The sequence below is a fragment of the Planococcus citri genome, chromosome 5 (assembly GCF_950023065.1).
Source record: "Planococcus citri chromosome 5, ihPlaCitr1.1, whole genome shotgun sequence".
Classification (NCBI taxonomy): domain Eukaryota; kingdom Metazoa; phylum Arthropoda; class Insecta; order Hemiptera; family Pseudococcidae; genus Planococcus; species Planococcus citri.
Window position 1 is genome coordinate 9,831,126 of NC_088681.1, and position 11,574 is coordinate 9,842,699.

Genomic DNA, 11,574 nt, shown 5'->3' on the forward strand with positions numbered 1-11,574 from the left:
TAGGTTTGAGAACTACCACTGATTTGAATGGTGTCTGTCACTACCACTGGTTTTAAATAGTGTCTGTTCCTACCATTGGTTTTTAAACAGTGTCTGTCACTACCACTGGTTTTAAACAGTGTCTGTTACTACCACTGGTATTAAACACTAAACAGTGTTTGTCACTACCACTGGTTTTAAACAGTGTCTGTCACTACCACTGGTTTTAAACAGTGTCTGTCACTACCACTGTTTTTTCAAAAGTATTGAGAACTACCACTGATTTAAATGGTGTTTGTCCCTACCACTGGTTTTTTAATAGGTTTGAGAACTACCACTGATTTGAATGGTGTCTGTCACTACCACTGGTTTTAAATAGTGTCTGTTCCTACCATTGGTTTTTAAACAGTGTCTGTCACTACCACTGGTTTTAAACAGTGTCTGTTACTACCACTGGTATTAAACACTAAACAGTGTTTGTCACTACCACTGGTTTTAAACAGTGTCTGTCACTACCACTGGTTTTAAACAGTGTCTGTCACTACCACTGTTTTTTCAAAAGTATTGAGAACTACCACTGATTTAAATGCTGTCCGCCAAAACTACCACTGGTTTTCTACTTGGATTTGAAAGCTACCACTGATTTAAATGGTGTTTGTCACTACCACTGGTTTTTTAATAGTGTTTGGCACTACCACTGATTTTAAATAGTGTCTGTCACAAACACTGGTTTTGAACAGTGTCTGTTAATACCACTGGTTTTGAACAGTGTATGTCATTACCACCGTATTCATATACAGTGTCTGTCACTACCACTGGTTCTAAACAGTGTCTGTCACTACCACAGGTTTCAATCGGTGTCTGTCACTTCCACTGGTTTCAAACAGTGTCTGTCACTACCACTGGTTTTAAACAGTGTCTGTCACTACCACTGGTTTTTTAAAAGTTTTGAGAACTAACACTGATGTAAATGCTGTGTGTCGTTGACCGGTCTGTCTGTCTGTCTGTCACTCAAGGTTGTCTTGTCACTTGTCTAGCCTCTTGAGGTCAATGAACTGGTTGTCTTGCTTCTCATGGCCACATCCTGTCTGGTCTATTGAGGTCATTGACACATGTTTCTGACATCCGAATGTCGTCTATGTGCGTTATTTCAAAAAAAAAGGCCTCTATTATTCCACCAGCAAATTTTTTGGAAAAAATCTAGGATTTTGTTGTCACAAAAAAAAAACACATAATAATGTGTGAATTTTTGTCTAAATTGAAATAATGTCGTGTTTTTGACAATTTTTTTATCAAAATTCCATAAAGTCGTGTTTTTTGCTAAACGTTTGGAAAAAAGCCCTGTTTTTGCCAAAATTATCATAAAACTGGTTAGGTACTTTTGAACTTGCAAAAACAGTCTTGTTTTTTTTGTCAAAATTTGCTTAAAATGAAAAAAATCCTGTTTTTGTCGATGTGCAGAAAAATTGGTTTTTTCCTTGTCGAACATTCGATAAAAGGATCTTCTTTTACAAAAATTTCCGAAAAAAGTCTGTATCTTGCCAATGTTGCCTAAAAAGGTCTTTTTTTTGGTACGTAAATAGATAATATTTAGAGCTGGGATTTTTTTCACTCAAAACAAAGGATTTTTCAAGCTAAAATACTCTGAAAACTCTTCGGGCTACTTCAGTTCTGCTTTTGCCAAACTTGTATTTGTAGGGGAAAAAACTAAAAAATGTGATAAGCCTACTAAATAAATTTACTCGAGCACTTCATAAAGTCAATTTTTTTTTAATTTTCTTGTAATTTTACCTTAACCAATACACTTTTAAAAAAATGATAAAAAGTAAAATAAAATGGTAATCAATTTTATGTATAAAAATTAAAGTTACGTCTTCTTTACTCCTCCCCCTCACTCCTCCTTCAATAAATTTTTTAAATACCCGAGCTTTTTTAAAAATTTCCTCGCAACTTAATCTTAACCAATATGTAATAAGATACCTGAGGTTAAAAAAAATGAAATAAATGTTTAAAAATTAGCCAAAAACTCGAGCAACCTCTCTTTGGCTTCCATCTCAGCCATTTTCGCCTCGCATAACTCCGCCTTGATTCGTTCAGTTTCGACTGCTCTACGTTCCGAGTCCTCTACCAGCCTCGCAGTGAGTTGCTCAGCTTCCCAAGCTTTCCTCTCCAGCAGTACTTTCTCTTGCTCAGTGTTCAGCGCTGCAATCCGCATTTTGGCAATTTCACATTCGAGCTCGACAGCTTTCAACGTCAAAAGCTCCGCTTCTTCTTGAGCCACTCGAGCTTTCTCCGCCAACAAATCGGCAGTTTCTTCGGATCTCTTGAACGCCTCGTTGGCCATTTTCGCTTCCTCTTGGTACTGAGTCAGTTTCTTCTCCATTACTTGTTTTTCTTTTTCAGCTGTTTCTCGAAGTTGTTTCTCTCGAGCTATTATTCTGCGTTCTCGAGATCGTCTGGTTTTCTTGTATTTAGCTTGAGCTTTCATTTGCTGAACTTCGGCTGTATCTGGTTTCCGGCGTTTCATGTATAAATCACGATTACCAGTGCTTAGTTCGAAGATATCTTCGAGGATTTGAGGATTCGGCGAGAAGAAGACGAGATTTGGAGCCGATTCGAGAATCGGTTTTATTACGAAGGTCTTTTTGTCGAAATTGATGTGGTGGATTTTGGCCCAAGGGTAGCTGGCTTTCGGATGCAGTTTGTTATCTTTATCGTAGACGTTGAGTCCGAGGGCGCTGACTCCTAACCATAGGTCGAGTCCTTTTTTCGTATTCACTGGGAAATAAGTTACTCCGAATGTTTCCAGATCTTGGGCGATTTTCAAGTATTCGAGTTCAGCTTCGTCTTGGAATACTCCTCGATGACCACAGTGCCAGATTTTTATCTTGTTTTGCCATTCTTCGTGAGTTGTCTCGTATTGATCTACAACTCGTTGAGGGAGTAATTCGTCGATAGGCAGGAGGACGTTGTTCTCGTCGGATTTATACATTGATTCGTCGTAGTCTCCATGTTTTGACTGGACCACGTAAGAAGCAAGGAGAACAGCTGGTTCTGGAGGGCAATAACTGTCGCATTTTAAGATGGATTGCTTGACTTGTAGGAAAAATAAATGCTGGGTTACATCTTGAATCAAATCTTCGACCACATTCTCCGGATAAAATTTAACTCGTAACTTGAAACATACTGGCACCTCCTTAATATCGATTTGGTCACGAACTTTTCTATCAGATTTTACCCAATTAGTGAATCCTTTTTCATCCTCGAACTGTAGACCAAAATACCAAGTTTCTCTGAGGTCAATTTTTCTGCAAACGATGAAGAATAACTCTTGACCGGTGACTTTGTTTTCAACATCGAACTGCAGTTCGGAATCCAGAGTGCAGACTTTGACAGGAAAGGTTTTAGGTTTGGATCGCATGAACGGTGGAACTGGTAGCGATATTTGCTTGCCCTCGAGTGAATAGATACGTTTTCCGAGCTGAAATTCGATATATAGGACATATTTGGTTGAAATTCTGACGATGAAGTTTATATAGTTAGGTATTTTATGTACATACATACAAAAAAATCAAGGCAACTTACCATGATGGCTTTATCAGGTCGTTAATTTCTAGGTTTTGACCTTTGAACTCGTGTAAGTAATTAATTTGGATGATTATTTATCTAAGTAAAAAATATATGGTAATCTTATCGATTCACAAATTAATAATTATAACTTCACTGATTGAACGTTACTATGTGTTTATAGGTTTTCGATCATCGTCTATTTGAGTGTATAGGTTTTTCACGACTTTCTTTGACTGGGTAAAAAAAAGCGAAAGTGAAAAATTGTGGAGTCGAAAAACATTTTTGATCTCGATTCTCTTTTCTTCTGTTTCCTTTGAGAATAAATTATGTGTTTTTTTTTTAAATATGAAAATTTTTCAAATTCATCACCGTGTTGAGTAAAAGTTATGAAATTTTGAATTTTTTTTGACTTTTTTTTTGGTACTTATTATAGCGGAAAAGCCCGGAGTAAAATTTCAAATTGTATTACTCCATACTTGAAGGCTTTGGGGGTAGATTTTTTGGGCTTTTATTGACGAAATGTCGGCCTCAATCCGTAGTACTTTTGGTATTATTTTTCAAATTTTTTGAAGTAGTGGGTCAGGGTTGAGGTGAAAAATCAAGAAAATAACTTTTCGAGGTGTTTTACTCGTAATTTGTTTTGAATATCATAAAATACTGGAGGAGGAAAGGGAGGGTCATCTCGCTGGACGCTGAGCCGCTTCGTGACTCGAACCATTGTTTGGTTTTTATCATATAAGTACCTCCCAGTAAGGGGGAGACCAAATAATTGGTACTTTTTCAACATTTTGGTGTAGGGGGTTCAAAAATATCGAAAATTTGGTTTTTGGGACGCATATCTCGGTTCCTATGGAGTCAAATGGGTTCAAAGTTTCGATTCGAGTTACCGCAATTCGAATTGACTTTTTTTCCAAAAAAAAAAATATGCATATTTTGGGACCCTTTTTCCAAATTTGAGACCCAAAAACCCGAAAATCCACTTTTTGAGGGGTTTTCATCTGTTTTGAGATGAAATATCGCAAAATACTGGAAGGGGTTGGGGTGAGCCAGCCACCTCGCTGAGCCGTTTCGGTACATGAACCGTTGTTTGATTTTTAGATATCATATACCTCCCAGTAGGATGGGGGGGCAAATAAATGGTAGTTTTTCAAAATTTTGGTGGAGGGGGTTCAAAAATACCAAACATTTTGGTTTTTGGGATACATTTATCACGGAGCCAAATCGGTTCAAAGTTTGGATTTAAGTTATTGACAGACATTTTTTTATAAGAAAAATGTACCTATGCATATTTTAGGACCCTTTTTTCGAATTTGGGACCTTCTAAATAAAAAAACGACCCTTCGCTACAATTTATCCGGAAAGTTCCATGAAAGCTTTCAATTGAAAAAAAAAACAAACTCAGCTTTATAGATTTATATTAGGTGTAGAATGAAAATTTTTAGAACTTTGGTTTTGGAGAGGTCCAAAAATTTGGTTTTTAAAGCATATAATTTCGGGCCCCCCATAGAACTAAATTGGTTCAAATTTTGAATTCAAAATTAAAACTCAATTTTGAAAAGAAAAACAATTTTTAGAATTATTAGAATTTTGATTTCAAGACCCATGTCCCCAAATTTGGGCCCCTGATATTCAAAAATTGGACGTTTAATATATTTTTCCTGAAAAGTACTCCTTGAGAGTTTTCAATTTAAAAAATAAGCTTTCTTACCTCAATAGAATACTTAAGACGAATAAAAAAGTTCATAAGACTTTGGAGGGGGTCCAAAAATTGATTTTTAAGGCATATTTCGGCAGGACGAATCGGCTGAAAGTTTGGATTTGCGATAAAAATGCAACTTGGAACAAAAATGTTTCAAATTTTATAATAATAATGTTGATTTTAGGACTCATTTCTTCAAATTTGGGGTCCTTAAGAATTGGCCTGTTGGCTTTTTAATTTGGGGCGGGGGAGAGGGGTCCAAACATTGGGCCAAATTGGTTAAAATTTTGGATTTGCAATGAAATGAAAATACAACTTGGAAAAAAAAATTTCAAATTTTATAAATGTTAATTTTAGGACTTATTTCTCATTTCTCCAAATTTGGAGCTTTTAAATATTGGCCTCTTGGCTTTTCAATGAGGGGGAGGGGAGGGTCCTAACACTGGCCCAAATTAATTAAAATTTTTGGATTTGCAATGAAATAAAAATACAACTTGGAAAAAAAATTTCAAAATTTTTAAATGTTGATTTTTGGACCCATTTTTCCAAATCTGAGGCTCTTAAAAACTGGCCTATTTGCTTTTTAATTCAGAGGAGGGCCCAAAAATTGTTTTTGAGGCAAATTTCAGTTTGTATGAGACCAAATCGATTGAAATCTTGGATTTTCGATAAAAATACAACTTGGAAAAAAAGTTTCAAATTTTCAAAATGTTGACTATAGGATTCCTTTCTCCAAATTTGGGGCGCTTGAAAATTGGTCTTTTGGCTTTTCAATCGAGAGGAGGGGGAGGGGTTCCAAACATTGGGCCAAATCAGTTAAAATGTTGGATTTACAAGAAAACATAAATGAAACAGGAAAAAAATTCAAATTTTTCAAAATGTTGAGTTTGGGACCCATTTTTCGAAATTTGAGGCTCTTAAAAATTGGCCTATTTGCATTTTAATTTGGAGTGAGGTCCGAAAATTGTTACTGAGGCATATTTTGCTTTCTATGGGACCAAAGCGGTTGAAATTTTGGATTTGTAATTGAAATAAAAATACCTACTACTTGGGAAAAAAATTCGAATATTTTAAATGTTGATTTTCGGACCCATTTTTCCAAATTTGGTACTCTCAAAAATTGGCCTATTTGCCTTTCAATTTGAAGGGGGGTCCGAAAATTTGTTTTTATGCATATTTTGGTTTCTATGGGACCAAATTGGTTGAAATTTTGGATTTGCAATAAAAATACAACTTGAAAAAAAGATTTCAAATTTTTTGAATGTTGATTTTAGGACTCAGTTCTCCAAATTTTGGGCCTTTTTAAAAATTGGCCTATCTGTCATTCAATTTAGAGGGACGTCCAAAAATTGTTTTTGAGGCATATTTTGGTTTCTATGGAGCTAAATCGGTTGAAATTTTGGATTTGAAATAAAAATGCAGCGAAAGAAAAAGTTTTAGATTTTTCAATTTTTGAGGTAACCGGAAATAACAAGTGTTGAACGAGTGGCAGACACACATGGAACACTCACAGGTGAAAAAACACAAGTTCTCACGCATGCGCGTCAATGGGACCCCGAAGTCAAAAAATTAGACTGCACACATACGCAAGTGATTAGAGGGGCCAAAATAGTGCTATTTTTTCAACATTTTGGTGTAGGGGGTTCAAAAATGTCGAAAATTTGATTTTTGAGACGCATATCCCGGTTCCTATGGGGTCAAATGAGGTCAAAGTTTTGATTCGAGTTAACGCAATTTGAATAGACCTTTTTTTCAAAAAAAAAATGTATGCATATTTTAGGGCCCTTTTTTCCAAATTTGAGACCCGAAAATCCGAAAAGCCCCTTTTTGAGGGGGTTTTATTTGTTTTGAATGTGATAAAATACTGGAGGGGGTAGGCGAGGGTCATCTCGCTGAGCCATTTCGATACTTGAACTGTTGTTTGGGTTTTATCACATGTCTTCCAGTAGGGGGAGGGGCCAAATAAGTGGTACTTTTTCAAAATGTTGGTGTGGGGGGGGGGGGTTCGAAAATGCGGTTTTTGGGACACATTTATCGCGGTTTCTATGGAGCCAAATCGGTTCAAAGTTTGGATTCAAGTTAACGCGATTCGAATTGACAATTTTTTTTGTAAAAAAAATTATGCAAACTTCAGGACCCTTTTTTTCAAATTTGGGACCCTCAAAATAAAAAAATGGCCCTCTGCTATAATTCATCTGGAAAGTACTCCTTGAAGGCTTTCAATTGAAAAAAAAACAACATTATATAGATTTAATTCATAGAACTTTGGTTTTGGAGAGGTCCAAAAATTTGGTGTTTAACGTACATATTTCGAGCCCCCACAGAACTAAATAGGTTAAAATTTTGAATTAGAAATTAAAACTCAATTTTGAAAAAAAGAAACAATTTTTAGAATTTTGATTTCAAGACCCACGTCCACAAATTTGGGCCCCTGATATTAAAAATTGGGCGCTTAATATATTTTTCCTGAAAAGTACTCCTTGAGAGCTTTCAATTTGAAAAATAAGCTTTCTTACCTCAATTTAGAATAAGCAGAATAAAAAAATCCATTAGACTTTGGAGGGGGGTCCAAAATTTGATTTTTGAAGCATATTTCGGCGGGCCAAATCGGCTGAAATTTTGCATTTGCGATAAAAATGCAACTTGGAACAAAAAAGTTTCAAATTTTATAAATAATGCTGATTTTAGGACTCATTTCTTCAAATTTGGGGTCCTTATAGAATTGGCATCTTGGCTTTTTATTTAGGGGCGGGGAGTCCAAACATTGGGCTGAATTGGTTAAAGTTTTGAATTTGCAATGAAATAAAAATACAACTCGGAAATTTCTTTTTCAAATTTTATAATAATGTTAATTTTAGGACTCATTTATCTCCAAATTTGGAGACTTTAAAAATTGGCCTCTTGGCTTTTCAATTGGGGGCGAGGGAGGGTCCAAACACTGGCCCAAATAAGTTGAAATTTCGGATTTGCAATAAAATAAAAATACAACTTGGAAAAAAAATTTTCAAATTTTTCAAATGTTGATTTTTGGACCTATTTCTCCAAATTTGAGGATCTTAAAAATTGGCCTATTTGCTTTTTAATTTAAAGGAGGGTCCTAAAATTGTTTTTTGAGGCATACTTTAGTTTTTATGGGACCAAATCGATTGAAATTTTGGATTTGCAATAAAAACACAGCTTGGAAAAAAAAGTTTCAAATTTTTAAAATGTTAACATTACGATTCCTTTCTCTAAATTTGGGGCACTTGAAAATTGGTCTTTTGGCTTTTCAATCGTGGGAGGGGGAAAGGGAGTGGTTCCAAACATTGGGCCAAATCAGTTAAAATGTTGGATTTACATGAAAATAAAAATAAAACAAAAAAAAATTCAAATTTTTTTAATGTTGAGTTTGGGGCCCATTTCTCGAAATTTGAGGATCTTAAAAATTGGCCTATTTGCATTTTAATTTGGAGGGAGGTCCGAAAATTGTTACTGAGGCATATTTTGGTTTCTATGGGACTAAGCCGGTTAAAATTTTGGATTTGCAATAGAAATACAACTTGGTAAAAATGGTTTCACATTTTTTAAATGTTGATTTTTGGACTCAGTTCTCCAAATTTGGGGCCTTTGAAAATTGGTCGCTTTGCCTTGTAATTTGGAAGGAGATCCAAAAATTGTGTTTGAGGCATATTTTGGTTTGTATGGGGTTAAGTGGGTTGAAATTTCGGATTTGCAATAAAAATACAGCAGAAAAAAAGTTTCAATTTTTTTAAATATTGATTTTAGAACTGATTTCATCAAATTTGAGGCTCTTAAAAATTGCCTTATATTTGCCTTTTAATTTGGAATTGGTCCAAAAATTGTTTTTGAGGCAGTTGAAATTTTGGATTTGCAATAAAAATATAACTTGAAAAAAAGATTCAAATTTTTTATGTCGATTTTAGGACTAGGTTCTTCAAATTTTGGGATCCTTAAGAATAGGCCTCCTGGCTTTTTAATTTGCAGGGGGTCCAAACATTGGGCCAAATCGGTTGAAATTTTGGATATGCGATAAAAATACAACTTGGGAAAAAAAGTTTCTCTTATGAAATGTTGATTTTAGGGTTCCTTTCCTCAAATTCGGGGCACAAAAATTGGTCTCTTGGCTTTTTAAGGGGGGAGGGGGAGATCCAAACATTGAGCAAAAATAGTTAAAATTTTGGATTTGCAATAAAATAAAAATGAAACTTTGAAAAAAAATTCAAATTTTTTAAATGTTGATTTTAGGGCCCATTTCTCCAAATTTGGGGCTTTTAAATTTGGCCTATTTGCTCTTCAATTTGGAGGGAGGCCTTAAAATTGTATTTGAGACATATTTCGGTTTCTATGGGACCAAATCGATTGAAATTTTGGATTTGCAATAAAAATGCAACATTGGAGAAAAAACTTTCAAATTTTTAAAATGTTGACTGTAGGATTCCTTTCTTCAAATTTGGAGCCCTTGAGAATTGGCCTCTTGGCTTTTTAATAGAGGGGGGAGGGGGAGGTCCAAACTTTGGACCAAATTAGTTGAAATTTTGAATTTGCAAGAAAATAGAAATAGGTATGTACAACTTGGAAAAAAATTCAAATTTTTTAAATGTTGATTTTGGGACTCATTTCTCCAAATTTGGGGCTCCTAAAAATTGGCCTATATACTTTTTAATTTGGAGGGAGATCCAAAAATTGTTTTTGAGACAAATTTTAGTTTGTATGGGGCTAAGTCGGTTGAGATTTTGGATTTGCAATAAAAATACAGCAGAAGAAAAAGTTTCAAATTTTTTAAATATTAATTTTAGGACTGATTTCTCCAAATTTGGGGCCCTTAAAAATTGGCCTATTTGCCTTTTAATTTGGAGGGAGGTCCTAAAATTATTTTTGAGACATATTTTGGTTTCTATGGGACCAAATCGGTTGAGATTTTGAATTGTAATAAAAATACCCACTTACAGAAAAAAAGTTTCAAATTCTTAAAATGTTGACTTGAGGATTCCTTCATCCAAATTTGGGGCACTTGAAATGAAAACTACCCTCTTGACTTTTTAATGGACGGGGGGAGGGGGTCCAAACATTGGGCCAAATTAGTTATAATTTCGGATTCGCAATAAAATAAAATTTAAAAATAAAACTTGAAAAAAATTTTAATTTTTCGAATGTTGATTTTCGGACCAATTTTTTCAAATTTGGTGCTCTCGAAAATTGGCCTATTTGCCTTTCAATTTGGAGGACGCATATTTTGGTTTCTATGGGACCAAATTGGTTGAAAGTTCGCAGATATGCAATAAAAATACAACTTGAAAAAAAGTTTTCAAATTTTTTAAATGTTCATTTTAGGACTCAGTTCTCCAAATTTTGGGCCTTTTAAAAATTGGCCTATCTGTCATTCAATTTAGAGGGACGTCCAAAAATTGTTTTTGAGGCATATTTTGGTTTCTATGGAGCTAAATCGGTTGAAATTTTGGATTTGCAATAAAAATGCAGCGAAAGAAAAAGTTTCAGATTTTTTAAACTATTGATTTTAGAACTCATTTCTCCGAATTTGGGGCTCTTAAAAATTGGCCTATTTGCCTTTTAATTTGAAAAGGGTACAAAAATTGTTTTTGGGGCTTATTTCGGGTTTCTATGTGGTCAAATCGTTCAAAATTTTAGATTTGCAATAAAAATATGTACAACTTGGAAAAAATGTTTCAAATTTTTTAAACGTCGATTCTTAGGACTCGTTTCTCCAAACTTGAGGCCTTTAAAAATGTGAATTTTTGCCTACTAATAGGGGGGAAGAGGGGGAGGGTCCAAAAATTGTTTTAGAGGCATATCTAGGTTTTTATGGGACCTAAAAATATTGGTTAAAAAAAGATACCTACCAAAATCTTGCGTTTTTCGTGACGACTTTTAGCTAATTCAAGGTCACTGAGCACGAAAATGCCCTCTAAATTGAGCCCCATCGTTGCGTTGATTCTGAGAAAGGCGTCTGTTTTCGAAGAAAGAGGACCCGGTGCTCAAATTGGACCCCAGGTTCGGATTCGGCGACTTCGAATTAGTCGAAAACTACCTTTTATTAGGAAGAAATAACTCTTGCTTCTCAGCTGAGAAGCAAGAGTTATTTCTTCCTAATCTAACAAACTTCTCGCTAAAAGGTTCTTTTTACCTTTAACTACCTTTTATTCGATTTTGTTTAGAAATCAAAAAAATTCACGATGAGTTTATGCATTTTTTTGGCCAAAAACAATTTTGGTCCCGAAATCAGTCAAAATTTCAGCAAAAAGGTTGTTGAATTTTACGTTTTTATAAGGATTTTTAAGTAATTACAGCTCGCTGAGTTCGAATTGAGG

At 34.8% G+C, this 11,574-nt stretch overlaps 1 pseudogene; it reads right to left on the bottom strand.

Moving 5' to 3' along the window:
- Window positions 1–1,729: 1,729 nt before the first annotated feature.
- On the bottom strand, window positions 1,730–3,744 carry LOC135847503 (merlin-like; annotated as a pseudogene).
- Between the last annotated feature and the right edge of the window lie 7,830 nt (window positions 3,745–11,574).